This window comes from Herpailurus yagouaroundi, unplaced genomic scaffold, assembly GCF_014898765.1.
Source record: "Herpailurus yagouaroundi ecotype Mexico unplaced genomic scaffold, PumYag 28, whole genome shotgun sequence".
Taxonomy (NCBI): domain Eukaryota; kingdom Metazoa; phylum Chordata; class Mammalia; order Carnivora; family Felidae; genus Herpailurus; species Herpailurus yagouaroundi.
The window spans coordinates 141,839,515-141,864,450 of record NW_024412376.1 but is presented as its reverse complement, the minus strand read 5'-3'; the positions used below and the strand labels follow the sequence as shown (position 1 = coordinate 141,864,450).

Sequence of the window (24,936 nt, the reverse complement as noted above, 5' to 3'; positions counted from 1 at the left end):
ATTTTTTTTTTTTTTTTTTTAAGGTGTTCTGGGGGCACCTAGGTGGCTCAGTCACTTGGGCATCCTACTTCCGCTCGGGTTATGATCTTGTGGTTCGTGAGTTCAAGCCCCACCTCAGGTTGTATGCTGACAGCTCAGAGTCTGGAGCCTGCTTCGGATTTTGTGTCTCCCTCTCTCTCTGCCCCTCCCCAGCTCATGCTCTGCCTTTCTCTCTCTCTCAAAAATAAACATTTAAACAAAATTAATAAGAAAAGGTGTTCTGGTTTCGTTAGATCTATTTTATAATTAGCCCCAAGTCCTTTCTTTCATGTGGAATATCTTAAATGTGTGTGTGTGTGTGTGCATGTGTGTGTGTGTGTGTGTAAATACAACATAGGCAATAGCATATGAATGTGCACATGGATATGCACGTATGATAGAACATGGACACAAGGCAGCTGTTTGCAATGCTTTGTCTGCCATTGGGTCGGTGTTCAATGCGATGTGCTGCTTGTATGGGCACTGTTAATAAAAATATGATTTGCCTTCACATATTCCAAATTACATAATAAGGTCAAATGCCAATTTGGAAATAGGTCATCAATCCAGCCATTCCTTGAATCCAATAGTTTTAGAATGCTGTATATCCTTTGTTCTAAATTGAAATTAGAAAGAAATATAATGAAATAGACATAAAAGGCAAAAGGTCACGTAGCACCCTCTGAGATGCGTAGTGGGCTCTCTGTGGGATAGGAGAAAAACAGTCTTTAGTGATGCTACAAATGTCTTTTTATTTATTTTTTTTTTAATTTTTTTAATGTTTATTTATTTTTGACAGAGAGAGAGAGAGAGAGAGAGAGAGACAGGGCATGAGCAGGGAGGGGCAGAGAGAGAGGGAGACACAGAATCCGAAACAGGCTCCAGGCTCTGAGCTATCAGCACAGAGCCCGACATGGGGCTCGAGCTCACAGACTGCGAGATCATGACCTGAGCCGAAGTCGGACGCTCAACCGACTGAGCCACCCAGGTGCCCCTACAAATGTCTTTTTAAAAGGTGGCTGACACTGTCAGGTGCTGTAGTTGAGAAATCCATGTAATGTCATGTGCTGTTGAATGCAAGGACAAAGTACTGACTTCGCTGCCCAAAGTGGGACTGTTATATGAATAGGATACTTCACTTCTAGGTCTGTCTCTCAGGAAATTTTTGAAAGAATGCTAGCATATCAAAAAATATACCTCATTTTTTAAGAAGATATTTTTAGTAGTTCTTGATATGCTAAATTAAATTAATTCGAAGGAAATACTTTGCATTATAGTTCCTGTTAGCATTCAGAAAATGTAAGCAGAGTTGGGGAATGAAAAGTTATTGTGGAAGTCTGCTATGTAACTAGAAGCAAGACCTTAAGATGTTAATATGCGAAGTCCTTGTACATTTTATTGAAGCTTCTTAGGAAAATGAGTTGTAAGAATTTGCCACTGATTGAGCAGAAAGATGATGTTGCTCAAAATTTTAATAAACAAAATTAAATACATTTCTGAGAAGAAATCACTGGTACTTTTAATTATATGAATGAGGCCTATCACTATATGGTTTTATGAACTACATTCCTAAAAGATACAGACTTTGTAAAATATGAAATAAATACATGTACTTTTTCTCTACCAAATTATAAGGGCACTTCTAGAGCTCCAAAAAACCTGTTTGTATACTTTTCTACAATGTCTCTGGCTGCTACCCCGCAACTCAAATTGTTTTATTTTTCTCATTTCTCAGTGTCTTGTTTATGAGGAGTTATCAATGTCTAAAATATCTGCAAAACTTTTAAAAATGCAACAAATTGAGGGTATCATCTAACAGCAGAGGCAAATGGTCAATGTAGACAAACAAGGAAAAGCAGCAAGGTTAGGGAAAGATTACTGTATATTTCACAGTGTCAAACATTCAGTCAGTTCAATAAATAATACAACAAATGTGAAATCTACAATGTCAATGAGAGACGGAGGCTGGGGATATTACAGACTGACATTCCTGTAATTAAGGAATGAAAAAAATAGCAACATTTCAGGCCATAACAAAGTACACCATCTGGGCCTGCCAACTATAAATATTAAATATGGAAAAAGAAAGGACAAACAAAGCTAATATAAGCATCAAGTCATTTTGCAAATTCATAAAGAATCAAAGAAAATCAAAGAATCATTATAGCCTCTAAATGCTTCTAAGGGTAATTTGTTGATAAAAGGAGTTGGCATCACTTCATAATTTACAAAGGAAGATAGAAGACAGATGTCAGAAGCAGATGTACACTTCCCAGAAAGGGGAAGAAGGAACGCTGAAGCAAATCAGGATCATTTGCAAAATAGAAATCAAATAAAATGGAAAAAAAAATACGGACTGAAAAAGCACTTCTACAGAGTTGGCTTAGTCTTCCTATCAAACTGATGCAAATCTCCAGGTCATAGCTCTCAAATTTGGAAGTACATTGGTTGAATAGACAAGTTATTGCTTTCCTACTCAGTGCATAGCATTACACCAGGTCAGAAAGACACTTGGAGGCAAAGAGGACAACTAGCTGCAGAGACTTCAAGGGAGGACCATTTACAAAGTGTACAAGTGTTCACACAAGTCAGAGTGTGTTGATAAATTCTTCACAAGATGGTGGGACAAGTGTGGTTCTCGTATCTATCAATCAGCCATTAACTCAACTATCCATTCTCTATCCATCCATCTGCAAATAATTGAGATCCTATTCTAATTATAGCCTGAGACACAATATATTGAGAGTATTTTAGAGGTCAAACAGATATAATAAAAAGATAATTGATTTCAAATAAGAGCTCTTTATCAGATTTGAAACATTGGATCTCATTCTTTATTTAAATGCATAAAAGCAAACTCTACTTATCTAATATACCTCCTAAGTATTTAAAAGAGTAAAATGAGAGCAACTGTACTTTCTACTTCCTTAGATCATATATTTTATATATATGTGTATAACACACATATACACTTCTGTGTATATGTTAACATGCATATACATGAAGCAAAAATATAAGTCTATATGTGTAATATATATTGTATATGTGTGCATATATGTTGAGATAGAGGTGAAATATATTTATTCTTAGATTCAGCAATAGAATTGTCCATACACACATCATCATATATAGATGATTTTCAGCTGACAAAGTATTTGAGACTCGGCAAAGCTGATCACAACTTTAATATATAAAGATATATATATATATATATATATATGTGTATATATATATATTTACACATATATATAGTCATAGAATTATTTGCTTTTACACCTCTTACCTTTCGTCACTCAAAGCAAGTAAACAATGTGACTGAGAAAGATTTTAACAACTGGTAATATTGATCACACGTGCCCTCTCTTTTTCTTCTTAGTGACCCTAGTGATCTTCATCTTTCAGGACCAGCTGTTCAAGTCCAATCTATTCCACTTAGTCCTTCTTAGAAAGACAGGTTCAAACACATCCTCTTAGCCCTTGAACTTGCAAAACAGTTAATGTCAATTTACCCCTTTGTAAACTAACATTATGAAAAAGAAAGAGGCTTGGGAGAAAGTATTGCATAAAAAGAAACACACAGTTGATTCTATTTAGTAAATGTGTTTTTAGTTTACTGCCAGAGGTTTACAGGCAGGGGTTTATTTGAAGCATATATCAAACCATACTTAATAAAAGCCCAAACAACCGTGTAAAATTCATCTATATAATCTATAGATATAAACACTTCCAAATCTCTGACTTTATTGAGCTATTACTATTTGAGGTATATTGAATGAGGTAGTGGAACTGCCAGGTTTATAACACCATGAGCTCAGCTATGGGAAGTCACGAGTTATACTTTCATGGGCTGTCAGTACAATCACTAAATGGGAAACACCATATACATACCATTGGTCTCGAAAGAACTAACTGAAAATAGGCTTAGCACAAATCCACATTAATATGTGCAATCTGTGATGTGTGTGTGCACCTAAACATGTATCGTGTTTTTCCAGGGGCAGTATTGATTTATACTTACTGTCTTGGTATAATTATTAATAGTGCTTCCTTTCATGTACATATAGGCATGTAATGGACAAACTGAATAGCTCGCACATTGTATCACTTTCTTCTCTGAGACTACTTCTTTTCAAGCATATCAGCATGTTTACATGCAAATATATATATTTACACTCATGTAGGCACACACACAAGCATAGATTTACAGAAATATATGTACTTACACTCACTAGTAGAGAGTTCTTTATATCATAATAGTTCACGGGTATAGTTTTTGGCACATAGATTTTTCCTTCTAATTCTATATGCGACATTAGTCACTATGTTAGGATATTTTTTGTCTTCAACTGAAAATTCTGATTTAAAAAGGAAGATAGTGACATGCACAGGATGGAGATGTCTGGAAGTAATAAATCTATTTTTGTTCAGTGAAGCTGTGGGACTGATTAATAGTAAGAGCTATAAGGTGCAACTCTGCAAATGAAAACGCTTCTGAGACGGGGCACCTGGGTGGCTCAGTTGGTTCAGCTTTCAACTGCAGCTCAGGTCATGGTCTCACAGTTCGTCAGTTCCAGTCGCGCGCATCAGGCTCTGTTCTGACAGCTCTCAGCTCAGGGCCTGGAGCCCGCTTCAGATTCTGTCTCCGTCTCTCAGCATCCCCCCTCCACTTGCTCTCTCTCTCTCTCTCTCTCTCTCCCTCAAATATAAATAAAACATTAAAAAAAAGAAAAGAAAATGCTTCTGAAGCCACTAGATGAAGCTGGAAGTCTACCTACCTAAAGGAAGTAAAGGTAAGTTGTTTACAAATGTATTCCGTTTATGTGACATAGGATTTAACTTTTGCAAGACCTTTCAAGAGATGCATTTAGCAAATGGTGTTGGAGAATCCACTCTATCACTTCTAAGTTAAAGTCTTTTTTTTTTTTTTTAGACACTTAAAATGTGTTAAGTGTCGCTGGATGCCACATCAGTAAACTAGAAGAATGAAAGGCAATAACAATTTGTGAAACATGTTAGGGACCATTTCCTTCCCATTTTGAATAAAAGGAGGTAATCTGAAAAAAAAAAGTAAAGGTCTAGGAAACATGCTACTGTGGATACAGTAGCAATAATAAGTTTCTTACTGATGGTCCAAAAATATTTGGCCTGGATAAATATCTCACATACTTTCTTTTTTAGTTCCCCTATGACTATTAAACAAAACAAAACAAAACAAAACAAGACCTACCTCCACTACCCCACCCACATAAATCAATTCAATGCTCCTATTGTTTCCCTGTGCTGCTACCAGTCTTATCAATATTCCTCTAAATACCCTCATCTGCATATCTACCACCAGTTCTGTCTCAAGAAAAAAAAAAAAAAAAAGTCTAGAAAATATAAAGTAACTACTGTTCCCTGACAAACAAGGTAGTGAGGAAAAGCAACAAATCACCCAATTCATTGCCCACAAAGTTGAGAGGGGGCGTGGGGGAGGATAATGGTGATAAGGGTTGGGCAACAGAATTCAACAGATATATAATGGATTTAAAATGTGTTTGCTAGCAGAAGCAGTGATCTAAATTTCATAAACATTTGGATTAGAGGACTGTCAACTAAGGAAATTGCAAGGGGCACATCGATCCAGAAAAGCAACATTGGAGGGACAAGAATTGGTGGTTAAGAGACCTCCTAAGGAGACATAAGGATTCTGTGTGTGTGTGTGTGTGTGTGTGTGTGTGTGTGTGTGCATTGTTTCTTTTTTTTTCTTGAATGATATAATTAATTTGGAGAACTCCTTACCATCTTTCCCTTACAGTATGCTTTCTCTCTCGAATATGATGTGAAGAGTGCCCCAGGAGGTAAGCAGTACATATTCATATTTGAAGTTGAAACTCTTGTATCTTGCTTAGCTATGATCCCGTGGCAAGATATGTTCTGAAGCCATAACAATCTGTGAACACGCTCTTAAGTTGGCCTCTCCCTAAACTGTAAAACCTAATTATAGTTACTGCTTCAATAATGTAGTTCCGAAGAAACAACTTAAGAATGACAGAATGATTGCTCATATACGTAATTCTTTAATGTGATGTAGTTGACATAAACACAGTATAACCACAGGAATGACAAAATAATTGACAAGTTATTTTCAAAATGAGAATTATTATGTTGAGTTGGATGTCCATTAAAAGTTGATTCTAAATTCAAGGCTTGGTATTGAAAATTACTTCAAGGATTTAAAAAGTCATTTCATTTCTGCATGTATTTGCAAATATAAGTATTTTATATAACTTTCTATATGTTAATGAAAATTTCTGTATTTTATATTTTCTAAATGACCAATGGATTTTGCTGTTTGCCTCACTGAAAGATGAAAGAATTAAAGTTAAGAGTAAATAAATATATACATTTCTTAAAGCAAGTACCTCACCAATAGTAAGCTTTCATATATATTAGGTTATTAAAAGAATTTTATATTTCTAAACATAGTTTTTGTTCACTTCTTTAGTACTTAATCATGATATCAATTAATTAAAACATCAATAAAATATTTTTGGTGGTCTTAAAATAGTATGTAGAACAATACAATGATACAATCTCAGTTTATGCTCTGTTTCTTCCAAAAACTTAAAATTTCATATACCCCATCCTCCCCATTAAGCAAACCAGTGTTTTTCATTTTATCAAATGCAGGTCAGAATACATTTTTTAATTCTCTAAAACTGAACATCTTTTCAAAGGATATGCTCAATGTTATAGATATATCTCTACAAATTAATACATATCTGTCATTATATATATATATATATATATATATATATATATGAATGTTAAGAGCCTCATCATCACTGCATATAATCAAGAGACTATACCAGATTTCTGAAGACAGTCTCAAAGAAGAGTTCCCAAACATCTTGAACATTATTGCATCATCAAAATTATCATTTCAACTCAGAGTGATGACTTTGAAAGAATCTACATCACATATTTGGATGTGTGTGATTCACTCCTTGGGAGTTGGGCTAAACAGACGCTATTTGAGTGACTCATTGAGGAACGGGGTACTGAAGAGTAAAGGTTCAGATTGAGAGCTGTGACAAAGGCTATGAAGAATGCCAGCAACCAAGATCTTGAGCCAAGAAAATAGTTGTACCAGAACCTAAATTTCAAAATGACTATGACAAAGGTTAGTAAACAACAAAGTCTTAGAGAACAAGGCTGTGATTGATGTTAGAATCATAAAACAAACAGTTTGAAGAGAGGTAGCGATAGAGTCCTGGTTTAAGCTGCTTAGGAATTACTTGCGTCTATTGTAAATTGAACAGAAAACTCATTGAGGTCTGTCTCCTTCTTGTAAACCACAACCATCCCTCTTCCAGGCTCATCCTTCTCCTTTTCTATTGGATTTTTTTTCTCTCCTCATGGCTTATCAGCTTTGTATACTCCATAACTTATATATTTATATTTTTAGGGGAGGCAACTACAAGAAATGTTCAGTCAAAAAGGTAGAAAACAAGAGGGCCTTGTTAAAGGAGAAGACTGTGCTACATAACATAGAAAATAAACTCAGAGATCCAGAATTATCTGTGAGAATAAAAGGAAGAGGAGGAAAGAGAGTAGAAGTTTTGTAAGGGTGGTGGCTTCCACACTGCATGATAAACCCAATGGTTTATCCCTCACACAAGCTCCACGATAAAAACAGTAGTGATTTTACTAGAATTTAACACATCCACTCATGATTGGTATAAATGACTTTCTTCTGTAACCCCTGAAGAGCTGGTTTCACATTGCTGGACAGAGGTAACACTCAAGGACTGAAGAATACAAACAGAGATACAACCCTGAGACTAGAAATCATGTAAAAATACACACAGATTCAGGAAGTGGCTTCTGAAAGTTTTGGATATCAAAGACACCTTTCCCTTTAAGGTTTTCAGCAAAATATCCATTTTTTTTAAAGAAAGATTTTTCTGTTTATTTATTTATTTTGAGAGACACAGAGAGAGACAGAGCGAGTGTGAGTGGGCAAAGGGCAGATAGCAAGAGAGAGAGACACAGAGACAGAGACAGAGAATCCCAAGCAGGCTCTGTGTCGTCAGTGCAGAGCCTGATGTGGGGCTTGAGCTCAAGAACTGTGAGGTCATGATCTGAGCTAAAATCAAGAATGGGATGTGCTCCTCCAATATTTAAAATTTTCATTGAATTTAGGAGCATGGAATAGGTCTTTAATTCCTGATTTGGTAAAATACTGCCTCTTCAAGATTCTCTATAAAAGGGAAGAAAATATAAACTATTGTAAGAATGTGATGTTTTTGAAACCTTTAAATTGGCTTTCTCAAACATAATCACCAGTTGTCCACTCAAATGAAGTATTTGGGGATGAATTTACGTGTTTCATTTGTTGTTTGTTTGTTTGTTTGTTATTAAATAAGCTAACTGAAATTAAATGGTGTAGGTAAGCAACCACAGTTGAATAGGTACAATTTGAAATGAGGGATTATTTTAATAGTTCTATTTTTGTGTGTTCTTTTCCTAATGTATAGTTACTGTAATTATCTACAAAGGAGTAAAAAAATTTAAAACTAACAATATTGAAATCTTTTCACTTTCAATTGTGAACTGTTCCTATAATAGAGTTCAGTACAAAGATTTTAATGTCAAATATGAAGACTAAACTATCATCCAATTTGAGAACACTTTTGCTATTTTCTATATACATTTTTTGAAAAAGTAATTGAGAGTTCAATCCCCAAATGTTCTCTTGCTTTTTTTCAAAATCACTGTAGCTGTTCTTGATGATTTATTCATACTCACAAATTTCAGGATATTCTGTCAATTTCTGTATGAAATTATTTGGATTACTAGAGGATACTGATGGCTTGAAAATGTGCCGGTCTCCATGTATTTTAGATCCACTTTTATTTCTTTCAAGAAAATGTCATACTTTTCCCAGAAAAGTTTTACACACACTTCATTTGTTATTTCTAGTGATCTTTTGGTTTCTGGGCTTGGTTTCAAATGTTTTTTTTTTTTTTTAATTGTTTATTTTCTTATCACCTATTTCAGACAAAATTTTAAAGCTTTTTTTAATATAATTTATTGGCAAATTATTTTTAAAGTTTTTAAAATTTTTATTTTTGTATATTTTCAATTTCTTACCCCTTTCTTCCTTGAATTTTACTGATAAGCTCTGTTATCTACTTTTTGAAAGGTATGCATTCCTTTAATAATCATTTAGCAGCAACCTCTTAATTTTTAACTTGTGAACTTGATTTTACCAAGTCCTAATGTAATCAATATCTCTTATCTCCCTATGAAAAAATAAAGGAATTTTAGAATGCTTCAACAATTTCCTCCCTTCCAGCTATGCTATCTGGAATTTGAAGCCCTTTATGTTTTCAATTTTAAATAAAACCTTCTATTTTTATTCAGTCAATGATTAATTATATTCACCAAAGACTTACCAATTTTTTTATACATGCTACATGCATTTCAATTTTTCCTGCTGGATTTATGTACTTTAGCAATTTAATGGTGGACCCATGAGTGATACTCACTTTTTATTCTAAAATATCTGTATATAACTCTTCATTCCTGAAAGATAACTGATCTGGGTATAGAATTCTAGTTTAATGAATATTTTCTTTAAGTTTTTGATGAGAATTCTTTGGCCAACCTTATTAACACATTTATAGGTAATCCATTTATTATCTCTAGTCACTGCTAATATCTCTTTGAAAATATGAATTTTATTTTTTAATATCTTACTTTAGACTCAGCATGCATGTCTGTATAAAGAGTCATGTCTTTCTTCAAATCTAGACAATTGTAAAACTTTATAACTTCTAGGAATGCCTTTTCTCTATGCTACCCTTTGGGCACTCAGTAAATGAATTCTTTATGGGCTCTCAACTTTATGCAAGAAGTTCAATAGGGACTGTGCCTTGAATGGGTAAAACTTCTCCTGCCCTCGTCACTATGAGATTTCAGCTTTCAATTCAGATGTCAAAGCTCTAATGTCCTGTTGTCACTTCATTTTTTTTCTGATAGTACTCTATTTTAAAAATTAAAAATATTTTAGTCTCCACTGTACTTCTACATAATTTTAGTGAGAATAAGACCAAATCCAGTCAATTCCTTTGGCCATATATTTATTCATGTGTTTTTCTAAATTGTAAACAGCCAAAATACAGAAAATACTTAGCTTTCTTCCAACTGAAAATGACCAAAAAAAATCAAAACATTAAATCGGTGTAGTAAATTGCTTCTTGCCATATAGCTTCTTCTCAGCTCAGTTAAGTTTAAAGATATGTTGGCTTTTTTTCTTTTGTCTCCCCAGCAGGTTGACTGTGTCTTTTTCTTCTTTTTTTTTTTCTTTCTTTTTATTTTTTTTAATACCCTTTAACCCAACTGTTTAGGAAGGACAAGGCAACTTCTTAAAATTCTGCCTATGTTCTCAGGAAATGTCATTCATTTGGCAGCGATCCCAATGTGTAGCACAGCTTGATTCTCCTTCATAGTCCCCAAAACAGCCAGGCCTGATAGATACTAGGAAGCTCTTTCAATGACAGGCATTCATTTATCTGAACTTATTCTGAACTTAGAGAATATGGTGGTGTGTGTGTGTGTGTGTGTGAGTGTGATGTACTTTGAGAGGCACATTTAATGTCTCTCTGCAACCAGTCAGTGTTTCTTCTCTAAAACTTGTTTTATGTAATAAAATGGTTTTAAGGGGATTTCTTTTCTTTATATTTTGGTGGAAGCCCTGAAGTGTCTGAATGAAAAAAAAAGTTTTAAAACATTTTAGGTAGTGTCCTTGTTTTAAAGTTGGTGTTTAATCAGAAAGTAGACCTTAAAGTTAACTCCTATTTAACTTCAATTTAGAAAAAAGGGACAAAAGTAAAAATGACATGGTGTAAATTTTAATGACAAGATTTTATATAGAAACACTATGGGATCTCTTAAAATTTTACATTAGGAGTTTTTCAAATCAAACCAAAATTCCAGAATTGTAGATTCTAAAAACATGTCTTGCTCTATGTTAATCAGTATATTATAAACTTAATTTGTGCATACGCTTTCACTTATTACAAAATCTTATTTTATAAAGAAAAATATTACTTCAGAAGCAGAAGCTCTAGGTCAAATCCTGTACCCACCATTTCCTACTTATGAAAATGTGAGCAAATGACTTAGGTTTTCTGTGCCTCTTTCTCCTCTATCTTATATAAGGGTAGAAGTAATGGGTAGAAGTCGTATTCATCTCAGAGTAATTTTGAAGAATGACTTAATCAATTGCTCACTGAGTACACACTAATTGTTAGCTCTTAGCTGCTACTAGTGTTTCTAGGCTACTTTCACCCCCAAAGTCTATCAGTTGCAAAGAATGTTGCTTTCTTTAATTAAACTCCCTTTGTAAAGTCAAATTTTTGTTATGAAAAGGTTATTATATATTTAGCATTTCATATTTCTTATTTACTTTAATTTTGTTATCTATTTATTATGTATATTATTGAGTATAGTTAACATATTTCTTACTTAAAAAAACTGTTTTGTCTTATTTAACAATTGCCAAGGGCATTTTCTATTTTACAGTTCTACAGTTCTATATAATCCATATCATATCTGGGCTCAGTGATGTTACTGGGAAAATTTACTCCAATGAATGAGCTAAAAGCAATCCTTAGACAAAGTCACCTCTCTGTCATCATTGCCCTTCTTGTAGTCAAAACAATGTTTGTTTGACAAAATTTCTATCTTATAAACCTTCTCTCATTGCAAATATAACACTTTTTCAGTAAAAATCTGAATCTCTATGTATATACCATATAAATTCTAGTCATAATGTGGGCTTCCATTGCATTTGGTGATTTTATTTAATTGATTTAACTAAATCTCTTTGGCCACTGTTCAGTTATCTTGTCATAATATTTCATACAATGGTGAAAAGTTAAATCTGTAAAGTGATTTTAACATTATATTGAAAGTCATAATTATCTGTATTCTGACAACAGAAAGCTCATAATAAAATTTAATAGATTTCTTTCTGACGATACTAAAACATACACAAATACGACCTATATAAGTATATATACATATGTATATATTTTAAATATCTCATATTATTTATTGCTTTAACACTACAATAGCAACAACATCCTAAGATCATTCGATATTTTAATATCATTATTACAATGGACTTTTAGTTTTCTATTCTATTTATGTTTATAATTATCTAAATAAAAATTATCTTCTATTCTCCAAAATTTTTAGTATATAAATAGTGTTCTAAAAGAGAAACTTAAGATTACATGTAAATAAATATTTGTATACATATAAAATTCTTTTTCAGTCTTTTTCAGGTTCTTGAGTAAAAGCCTTAAGGAATTTATCTTTTCTTGTTAAAGAATACAGACATCCGATCCAATGAGCATTGCTCCAAGTGACAGTTTTTGGCACAGCTGGAAGATTTCTTTGTAATATCCTATATTCTGCTATGTTTCCTTGATTAAAGGATTTTAGATCCATTGAAGAATATTTCAAAAATACAGAAACTTTAAATCAATTTCCCACCAATATGCATTAAATTAATATATTTGCATTGCTTTTTCAATGCCTAGATACTACTGATTTTATTTTCTGGATTTTTTAAGGTTTTAGATTTTTTCTAATTTAAATAGTTTTCTTTTAATTTTGTCTTTATGTAGGAACAATTTAAGTGTTTTCTAGGTTCCTTTTATACAGTATTTAAATTATAAATTCAGTTTAATTTTACTAATTGATATTTAGTTTATTAATGTATTTTTTTCTTGCAAAGTGTTCTTTGTTTTGTTCTTTTATTTTTTAAATTTTTATTTAAATTCCATTATTTACCATATACAGTCTAATATTAACTTCAGGTATACAATTTATTATTCAGCACTGCCATACGTCACCCCAGTGTTGATCACAAGTGCATCCCTATCACCTATTTAACCCATCCCCCCATTCACCTCTCCTCTGGCAACGATTGCTTTGTTCTCTATAATTGAGGCTCTGTTGTTTCGTTTGCCTCTCTCTTTCTTCCCTTTATGATTGTTTGTTTCACTTTTTGGAGCTAGAGTATTATGCTGAGCAAAATAAGTCAGTCAGAGAAAGACAAATACTATATGATTTCATTCACATGTGGTAGTTGTGTGTATTTATAATTACCTTTGTGTGCATACATTTGTGTATATACATATATATTTATATATATTTGTATTTGAATGCATATATATCTTTGCAAATATATGCGTATCTTTCTAATTAGATTATACACACACACACAAAGAATTTGAATTTCATAGTAAATACAAATGATACACATGAATGTGGGTATTGAATATGTATATATCTCTCCACGTGCTTTCCTACAGAAATCTTTCCTTATCTAAAATGTATGACCTTTACAGCTATTGGTGATTCCTGTTTTGTAATATGTTAAAATCTATGCACTGAATATTCTATTAGCTAAATCTGTGTTCATATCCTTTATAATCTCCTTAGAGTAAATTCCTAGATATGAAATTGCTTTGTAACACATTTTTAAAACTGACTCATAATGACAAGATTCCCTTTTGGAAACCTGCCAGTTTATAAGTATAACATATGAATATGTATATCTTAAAGATTAGAAATTTAATGTTTTAAATCTGCATCAATTAATTGGTCAATAAATACTAACTAAATTTTCACTTATATTTATTTGCATTTATTTGCTTATTAACGACATCAACAATTTTGTGTAAGTTTTTAGTTCAGTCATATTTTTTTTCTCCAGAGTTTCCTCTTTTTTATTGTTTGTCCTATTTTATTTGTTCAACCACACTTTTCCTGTGGTGAAATGCTGTTTCCAGGTGAATTACATTCTTAGTTTAGGAGATTTATATGATTCAAATATTTTTCCAGGGTATGTTTACTTTTATATTTCTTTTATCAGATATTAGTGTTTTATTATAAGAAAATATTTTTATTTTATGTGGTAAAATCTATACATATATTATGAAATTTAATTTGAAATATATTTTTCACAGTGATACTTTATATATCAAACATTTTACAGTATACAGTATATATTCATATGTATATAATTTTAAGCTTTTAATAGTATGTATCTATGGATTAATTTATTTAATTGTAGAAGATAGAAATATGGTTTTGTTTTCCCAAGATATAAATAAGCCATTTACTTGTCTAACTTTGAAGGAAACTAAGGAGGAAAAAAGACGATTTTGAGTGAAATTGTACTAAACACACAAATATTTTTAAATAATTGGGGCGCCTGGGTGGCTCAGTTGGTTAAATGTCTGGCTTCAGTGCACGTCATGATTTTTCAGTCTGTGAGTTCGAGCCCCACAGCTGACAGCTCAGAGCCTGGAGGCAGCTTCAGATTCTGTGTCTCCCTCTCTCTCTCTTCCCTTCCCCCACTCACTCTCTGTCTCTCTCCCTCTCTCAAAAATAAATAAACATTAAATTTTTCTTAAAATAATTGACATATTACAATATTAACATGATATTAAGGATATATTTGAAATATTTTTATTTCTTCATGTTATCTTTCTTGTTCTTAATAAATTTATACTAAATAAGTAATTAATATATGTAATAATAAAATGATTTTTCCATGTATTTCATCATAAATATTTGGAAATTTGTACTACCTTTATTATCCTCTCTTTTATAATAAAGTGCCATATACTATAAAGTGGCAGTAATGAGAATAAATACAGGCTTTCCAACCCCAAAAGTCATGCATTTAAACAGCAAGCTAAATTGTTAATGTATAAAGGAACTTTGCTTCTCTGTGTGTGTTTTTGTGTGGGTGCCCTTTATATTCATGGACATTTATTTTTTACCAAGCTTGATCAGTGAGTTCTCTCATCAGATCTATAGGTTTTTCTTTTCTTTTTTTAATATTTATTTATTTATTTTGAGATAGAAAGAGACAGAGAGAGAGAGAGAGAGAGAGAGAGAGAGAGAGAATGAGTGGGGGATGGGGCAGAGAGAGAGAGGGAGAGAGAGAATTTCAAACAGGCTCTGTGCTGTGAGCTCAGAGCCCAATGTGGGGCTTGACCGCATTCAACCAACTGAGGCACCCCAGTGCCCCAAGATCTATAGGTTTTATTTAATTGATATATTTTATAGAAAATTTATTATTTGCAAATATTTCCTATATAAAATATCTATATTTCAAATTTGTTTACTTTTCTATTTATTATCTCCTCTTTATTTGTGTTTCTTTTGCTGCCCTTTTACACATTTCTTAATTTGGAGTCTAGACATTCATATCTATTCCTTGCTTATGTAATTATTGAAACAATGAATTTTACTCTACTGAATATTCCTTACTCCACCAGGATTTGTACACTATCTTCCAATATCTTTCAATGAGATTAGATTTTTTTAGTAGGCAGAGAGCTTGGGATGTATATATATATATATGTATATATATATATATCCCCTTTGGAACACAAACTGAGTATTTTTGGTTAAAATCTATAGATTCATAAGTCATGGATAACTGGTTGACTCCTAATCAGGTACTCAGAACAACAATAGAACATCAGTGACAAAGGAAATATACATGAATGTATCTCAGAATGGGTCAGAGTGTGAAGATGTTTATATCTCTCACAAATGAACACTAGAAGGTATCACTCTATTGGGGATATATTAAACTGTTGGATACAATCCTTCAGATGTTAGTTTTTCTTAGTCATCCCAGTTCTTGCTTAATAGACTCATTTACAAAGTGTTCATTGTGGCAGAGATGTGACTAAGCATGGATTCAAAGACATGAAATTATTTCACCAAGGCTATTTAGCTACAGTCACTACTGAGAAGATTAGATGCTGATACCAAAGGCCAATGTAGAGCCCTAAAATGGCCTAATACCCTAGGAGATCTACAGGCAAGTAGCAGATTTATTAAAGTCTATACTTTTCATTATGGGTTAGTGGGGCACAATTTCTCCCTGTAAGAATAGATACATATTCCAGGTATAGATTTGTTTTCCTTGCCCAGAACCATTATATAAGTACTTGTAGAATGTCCATTGTATGGTCAATATCACTTCTGTACACAGGAATAATTCACAAATCCTACACTCTAAAATAAATCCCATGAAATCACAGGCAATACAATTAGTTCTATCACCCAGAATTGGTTAGCTCCCTAAAACTGTTGTATGAGTTAGCAAAGAATAAATCATGGAAATATCATTTTGTGAGGTAGGGATGCATTTCTATAGCAGGCAATATAAATCTGAAACCAGCAGCCAATATACGAGGCTTTGCCTTCATAACCAGTAATAAAGAGTTCAGGACCTAGGTTAAGTTGAGAAAGATACCTCTCATGATTGCATGTAATAGAAGAAAGTTTTACTTCTCTTCCCCGTGATCCCAGGTTCAGTGTTTATGGAGATCATAGAGCCCAAGAGAGGAATGCTTCCACAAGGAAACACAGCTATACTTTCACAAATATGAAAGCTGAAACTACCGTTTGTCATATTGGGCTCTTAATGGTACTAAACCAATAAACAATGGAAGAAAGCACTAGAGTGGCTAATGTGATATATTCTGCTGGTCAAGGGGATATTTGGTTGTTGCTACTCAATGGGTTCAAGGAGGTCTATGTTTAGACCCTAAGGAATTCACTGGGGCATCTTTTAGTACCCCCTGTATAATCGTTTTCAATAGTGGAAACAGCTTTCCAAGGATTCAGATCCTGAAGGAAGAAAGCATTTCTTTTTTTGTTACCAAGAAAACTTTCTAGCTGAGGTTTTAACTCAGAGTAAGGGGAATATGCATTGAGTAGTATATAGTCCAGGAATAAACCCCTATTTATACAGTCAATTAATTTCTGAATAGGAGCCAAAAACATAAAATGAAAAATAGTTGCCTATTAAAGAAATAGTGTTGGATCAAATGGATAGCCACATACAAAAGCATGAAACTCAACCATTATCTCACATCATACACAAAAATAAATTCAATTATAGGTTACAGACTTGAATGTAAGACCTGGAACCATACAACTCCTAGAAGATAGCAGGTAAGCTCTGGGAAATTGCTCTTGGCAATTTTTTGGATGACACAAAACTAAGGTAACAAAAGAAAGAATGAGGAAGTGGGACTACATCAAACTATAAAGTTTCTGCACAGCACAGGAAACCGTCAAAAAATTGAAAAGGCAACTTATGGAATGGGAGAAAATGTTGTAAATAATATATCTGACACAGAGTTAATATTCACTATATGAAATGAATTGAAACAACTTAATAGCAAAAAACAAAATGAAAAAAAATTGATTAAAAAAAATGGTCAAAGGACCTGAATAGACACTTTCTAAAGAAGACATACAAATGGCCAGCAGGTACATGAAAAGATGCTCAACATCGCTCATCGTCAGGGAGATGCAAATCACAACCACAATGAGACGCCATGACATACATGTTAGAATGGCTATTATAAAAAAGACAAGAGATATTATGTCTTTGAAAAGATGTGGAGTCCCTGCACACTGCTAGTGAGAATGTAAATTTGTTTGGCTACTATGGAAAACAGTATTGAGATTGCTAAAAAAAAAAAATTTAAAAATTGAACTACCGTATAATCTGTTAATCAATCTTCTTGGTATGTATTACACGAAAATATAAACAGGTTATTGAAGAGATTTTCATTCCCATATTTATTGCACCCTTCACACTAGCCAAGATATGGAAACAAACTAAGTGAAATATGCTAAGGAATGACTAATACTGCATTTATATGTGGAATCTGAGAAAAAAAAAAAGAAGTCAAACTTAGAGAAACAGAGTAGAAAAGTGGTTGCTAGGGGTTGTGGGGTAAGGGAAATAGGGAGAGGTTAATCAAAGTGTACAAATCTTCAGTTATAAGATAAATGAGGATCTAATGTATAACATACATTATAGGTGATGGTGTGACTACAGTTGATGTACTATTGAAATTTGTTAAGGGATTAGAACACGAATATTGTCACCTATATAGATATAGATATAGATATAGATATAGATATAGATAGATATAAATATATAGATATAGTGCTGGATGTGTTGATTAACTAAGTATGTGAAATCTTTTCACAAAGTATATATATATATAAAATTGTCATGATATATGCCTTGATTAAATCCTGTAATTTTGTCAATTATACCTCAATAAAGCTGAAAAAATAACCTATATTTCTCTCTAAAAATACATGTATATGACCTTAGAGCATATATGCCTTTAGAATACATTTTGTGTATGTATATATATTATATAGATAGATAGATATACATGTATATATGTGTATACATGTGTATATATATTACATATATATGCACATATATATGTGTATACATGTGTATATATAATATATATAGCATATATATTATATTTAGCATATATATGTATATATACGTATATATAAAGAAATCTATGGTTATCAATTTAGTCTCCATGATTACCTAAGGAAGTGACAATTAGAGCTATGCTTTATGTTAAATGTTTGCCCAACCATTCCCTATTGACCAATGGGGAAGGGAGAGGGTTCACCTCTAGGATAACAGGGTGAAGGAGATCAGAGAGGCCAACGTATTTATTTCTCTAGGCTTCATCTGCTGTAACCTTGACTCATAAAATGATAAACTCTTAATGTTATGGTAATAAATATATATACTATAATATACAATGTCTAACAAGTCAATGATTTAACAAATAAAATATTTTAAATAGAAGAAAGATACAGAATATATTATGTAAATTAATGTCATGTTAGGCAAGTACTAAACTTTATATGAAATTTTGTTATTCTGATTTTAGTAATATTACTTAATAATGGGTCTCCCTATTTCACATTACATTAAGATTGTATGGTACTTGTGAACAGTAAGACAGGTTTTTGAGCATCTCAATGTACTAATTTACCGTATGACTCAACATTACTGAAAAATGAAAGACTAATCATTGTTGACCACAGAGTTAAAGAAGAACAACTGTGTGTTTATACACTAAAAGTATTATTTAAGTAAACTAAACTGTTAGGGAGAATAGTAGCATTCTCTAATGGCAAACTTAAAATTGAATTCCTGATATTTACTATACCCTACTGCTGGGTTAATATTTTTTAGGCTACTCATGAGAAAAAAAATGTTAAAGATTTTATTAAAATAAAAAAATTATTTATAAAAATAACCCACTATATAGCGATTAAATGCCAGGAGCTTTGCTAGATCCTACCCAAGATTATTCAAATCTTCACACAACGAATTTATGAATCAGTGTCTTTGGGAAATCCAGCTCTTGGTTAAAAACCAATGGGTGATTTTTCAGGCCGGAGAGTAAGCCAAAGAGGCACACAGCAGGGCATTCCAGTTTCTGAGGGGAGTTTCAGGAAAGGATGAAACCTAGCTGGTCACACTTTTCCAGTATTTGCATTCCTGGTGCATGCACCTTCATGCCTAGTGTCCTTTATTTCAGACTTTGGCCAGAGTTCTTTACAGGTGCCTCTGCTGAAAGCTCTTTATGGGGAGAGAGAGGAAGAAAAACGTTGAAGATATTTTTTTTGTCATTTGATTCAGTGGCCAGTATTTTTCCACTCCTAGCCCTTCTCCCCTGCCTTCTCTCCAATCCCAGCTCCCATAAAACTGCCAGAGGCTTTTCTTTTGTGCTTCTTCAACAGGGACATGACACCCACGTCTGTGCTGATCTACCTGACTCTCCCCTGGCGTACTGTTCTTTGGAAGAAAATAAACAGGGGAGTTAGTGACTTTTCCAGTTTTATCCTCTTGCTTATACCATTGCCATTAAGTGATTAAAGGCTTAAAACTTCATCATTTTTGGCTTGTTGCATTAACCAACTACTCCAACACCTGGCAACTCAGTCCACACACATACTCTCCCTCTGTAGAGGTCCTAAGATTGTATCTCACCCAATATTGTCAGTAACTACTTCATTTCTCTTAGGCAGATGTTGTAAGATTGAGAGCCTTGTTTTACCACAACTCAAGTGTTTCAACAGGCGCAAAATATCGGAAAACTTATTTTGGAATACGCTGACGTGAGAACAACATATAAACCAACATACTGCCAGTCAAATAAACAATGTGCCCTATATCTGGCAGTGTTTGAACTCTTTGAGAGTAAGAAATACGTTATCATATTTTCCAAAGAAATCCATTTCTTTGCACCAATATTGAGGATATCAAAAGGTCGATAAGTATGCACAGTCCTATTTTTTGAAAGCAATGTTGCTACAATACCCAAGTTGTTTTTCCCCCATTTAGGGAGATCCATCAGATAATTAGAGCTAATTATAAGGGTACCCATACTACAAGAATTACTTTGAATTATTAAGACATTCTTATTCACCTTTTAGTCATTACATAGAATTTTATGAAGAAATAGTAAGGAAAAAATGAAAACAATTTCTATAATTAAGGATTTCATACTAAATTTTAAAGCTTTGCTGTTTATTTTTTTTTATTTTTTTTTTCAATGTTTATTTATTTTTGGGACAGAGAAAGACAGAGCATGAACAGGGGAGGGGCAGAGAGAGAGGGAGACACAGAATCGGAAACAGGCTCCGGGCTCTGAGCCATCAGCCCAGAGCCCGACGCGGGGCTCGAACTCACGGACGGCGAGATTGTGACCTGGCTGAAGTCGGACGCTTAACCGACTGCGCCACCCAGGCGCCCCAAAGCTTTGCTGTTTTATTCTTATGTCCATTTCTCTGTGTGTGATCCACAGTCGGGTGGATAGTCATTGCAAGACCTCATCAAGAGTTTCATTAGCTGTAGCATAGAAGAAAGAATACAAAGCACTTCTTCTGTCACACGTATCAAGTAGCAGCTATAATTCAGAAGGCATCTCTTCAACTCTTCTTTTATAATTAAATTTTTGAGTACTTTTAGAAAAGCTTGGAATATGTATAGCATAAAAGATATATGATCATTACTGGAAATCCCTTCCTATGTTGCCCTGGTCCTGTGAGTATTATGAGAACAATATAAAAATGAGGATATTTCAAATGTACACACCATCATTATTTGATACGTGGCATGGCTGAGGGAGCATAGTGTATATGTAGAGTGTAAAATAATCTTTCAAATGTCTTACTACCTCCTTCTTAGCTGCCCTAAGTCCTTTCTCCACACTCATATTCCAATTCATAATTATTAGCCTTCATAATCGAAAGGGAAGGATCATAAAGAAAAGTAAAGGAAAGAGTTCTGACTGGTGGAATTCAGGAGTGTGTAGAAAAATTAGGTAATGGGAGAAGCAATTCTGCATCTCAGCTTGGAGAACAAATGGAAGCAGGCAGTTACCCCTTTTTTTTTTTTTTTTTTTTTTATTAGGAGGACTGACTTGCTATTCTCAGCTTCAGCTTCCAGAGGTGGTCTTATCTCAAGTTGTCTCTGTCCTCACTTCCTAAATGATGCTCTAAAGGTGTCAGGTACCTGCCAGTAATAATTAGATCCATTTCTGTTTCATAGGACAGAAACTATTCTCAAAATTGCTTAAACAAAATAAAAATAAATTGATCGTTTTTAAATGGGAAGTTAATGGAGGCTTATAAAGCTTCAATCAAGATAGGACCTAAAGGTTAAATGATGGAAATGACTATATATCAGGTAAGCTGCCCTGTGTCGTGTTGTATACGGCTACTAATGTTTCTAGAGAAATGTAATGTTCTAAGCTAATGATCTTAAGGGAACCTGTGCTTCTTTCCCAATTTATAGAACACCATTTCTACGGAGGGCCCTGCTTTATTCACCTAGATCACCTACTTACCATGCATCTCACCCTGTAGCTGTGAGTATGGAGTAGTTGACTGGCCTGATCTAAGTCAGATGTCCTCCTCTATAACTGAGGACTGTGTCAGTCACACAGGACAGCAACAAAATTAATGAGAGGAGAGCTATGGAAAGATGGCAGGATAATAAGTACCAGGAATCTATGTCCCCACCTAGACAAGGGCACTGTCAGAATCCGTGTGATATAACTATTTTGTAACCCTAGAATCTTTGAAGGCTCTAGTCTTCCAGGAGAAGGCTCCCACAATAAATTTTAGTCTATTTCAGCTCTCACACAGTAGCAGCTACCCATTCCCCACTCCAAGCTCCATGGAAGGCAGCTGTGTACATGTTCCTAGACAGTCTGCACACATCTCTGAGGAGCCAGAGGTGTGCAAAAAAGATATCTAAATATCAATGATATGCGCTCTGACAGCTGATTGCTTCTTCTGATCATCGAGGCACAAATAAGGGTGTGGCCACTGTTGTATGTCCTCTCATCTTTACAAGCCCTTCCCCCTAGGCTGAGTGACTGCCAGGGGATTTAAAGTCTGGTACTGTTTTGTTTATTTTTTTTTTTTTTCCTACCTTCATTGTTCTTCTATTTTTCTCCCTTTTGGGAGCCGGACAATAAAGACTAGAACATTAAAAAGCAATTGCTTTTACAGGTAAAATTAGAAAGAAAGTCACCACACATTTCAGGCACAGGCTCACAAAAGACTTTAAAGAGCTTGAGACTCTTTAAGACTAGAGTCTGATCTTTGGCACAGAGGCAGCCTACAATAAAAATAAATCAAATAAGCAAAAACCAATCACAACACAACAAAGCAAAACAAAACCAAAAGAAAAAAAAAACAAAAAAAAAACAAAAACAAAGTACAGCAAACTTTGAGGAAGGGGATAGAATCTGATTTCCAGAGTTACCCCATCATTTAATTCAAATGTTGTTTTTCTTTAATTTTCTAAATATTTACTTATTTTTGAGAGAGAAAGAGAGACAGAGCACAAGTGGGGAAGGGACAGAGGGAGAGGGAGACACAGAATCCGAAGCAGGCTTCAGGCTGCCAGCTGTCAACACAGAGCCAGATGTGGGGTTCAAACCCACGAACCATCAGATCATGACCAGAACCAAGGTCAGATGCTTAACCACTGAGCCACCCAGGTGCTCCTCAAATGTCATTTTGAACAAAAATAATCAAAAGGCATAAAAAGAAACAGCAAGATATGATCAATTCCACCCATATAGAGTGAAATAAAAGCCCACTGAGAGTAAGTCAAAGCTGTATAAAGAAATAAGGAACGATCTCAATAAAGGTAAATACATGGGCAATCATGAAAGCTGATGTGTTAGAGTTCTCCAAAGAAACAGAAATAATAGAATAGATAGATACAGATATATAGATACAGGTAGATAATAGGTATAGGTATATAAAGAGATATTTATTAAAGGAGTAAGTTTGTGTTGTTATTAGAGGACAAGAAATTCCACAATCTACCATCTGAAATTGGAGAACCAGGAAAGCCAGTGGTATAATTCAGTATGAGTCCAAAGACATGAGAACCAGGGGCCCCTGGTATAGTCCCAGAGTCCAAAGGCATGGGAATTTTAAATTCCAATGTCCAAGGTCAGGAGATGGATGTACCTGCTCAAAAAGAGAGAAAGTATTCACCCTTCCTTCAACTTTTTATTCCATTAAGCCCCCCTACAGATTGGATAATACTTACCCATATTGGTAAGGATAGATCTCTCTAGTCAATCTACTGAATCAAATGTTAATCTCTTTCACTAACATCTTCACAGACCACTGGGCATCAATTAGGCCAGTCAAGTTGATACATGAAAGTAACAATCATAGCTTATATTATTGTACCAATGGTTTTGTTTTCTACATGATTTAAGAGACTAAAACATATAAAAACCAATTATTGGTCTAAGAGCCAATATCATGTAACTTTGGTTTGTAACTCTACTTTTGTTTTCTATATAATTTAAGAGATTGATGTATTTAAAATGATTGTTTATATTTTGGGGCACACAGTGTATAAAGATGTAATTTTGTGACATCAACAACTAAAAGGGGGAGGGATAGAGATATAAAGGCACAAAGTTTTTGTATATTATTGAAGTTGAGCTGGTATAAATTCAAGTTAGAATGTTATAACTTTACAATGTTAAATGTAATTTCCCATGTTAATCAAAAAAAAATAGCTATGGAATATACAGAGAAGGAAATGAGAAAGTTATTTAAACATCTTAGTACAAAAAATTACTACACATAAAATAAGACCATAATGCAGGAAATGAGGGACAAAGGCTATACGTCATTGGCAAACAAAGAGCAAAATGACAGAAGTCCCTTCTTATTGGTAATTACCTTAAATGTAAGCAGACTGAACTCTCTACTCAAAAACCAGAATTGGCAGAATGGATACAGAAATGATTCTACTCTATGCTATCTACAAGAGACTCACTTTAGATCCAAAGTCACAAATAGATTGAAAGTAAAAGGATGTAGGACACCTAGGTGGCTCAGTCGGTTAAGCGTCTATTGATTCTAACTCATGTCATGATCCCAGGGTCAAGGGATTGAGCCCGCATCTGGCTCCTTGCTGAGCATGGGGCCTGCTTGGGATTTTCCTTCTCCTTCTCTCTTTACACCTACCCAGCTCACACCACTTTCTCTCTCTCCCACCCTCTCTCTCTCTTAGTCTCTCTCCCGCAAAATAAATGGATAAATAAACATTAAAAAAAAAAAACAGCAAAAGTGAAAGGATGAAAAATGTGTTCCATGCAAATAGTAGCCAAGAGATAACAGGGGTGGCTATACTAATATCAGGCAAAATAGACTGGAAATCTAAAAAGTTTAACAGACATAAGAAAGGATAATATATGTTTCTTTTTTTTTTTTTTACATACTAAGTGTTTCTTTAATAATTTTTCAGACGAGTCAAAATTCCTTCTGTTTAGAGTAAGCTTCTTTCTTTAGTTTATTTTTTTTTTATTTTTTTTTATTTTTTTTTTTACTTATATATGAAATTTATTGTCAAATTGGTTTCCATACGACACCCAGTGCTCATCCCAAAAGGTGCCCTCCTCAATACCCATCACCCACCCTCTCCTC

The 24,936-nt window shown here is 33.7% G+C and overlaps 1 pseudogene; it reads right to left on the bottom strand.

Moving 5' to 3' along the window:
- Positions 1–24,936, bottom strand: part of LOC121041892 (ADP/ATP translocase 2-like) — a 42,599-nt pseudogene that overhangs the window by 2,545 nt on the left and 15,118 nt on the right.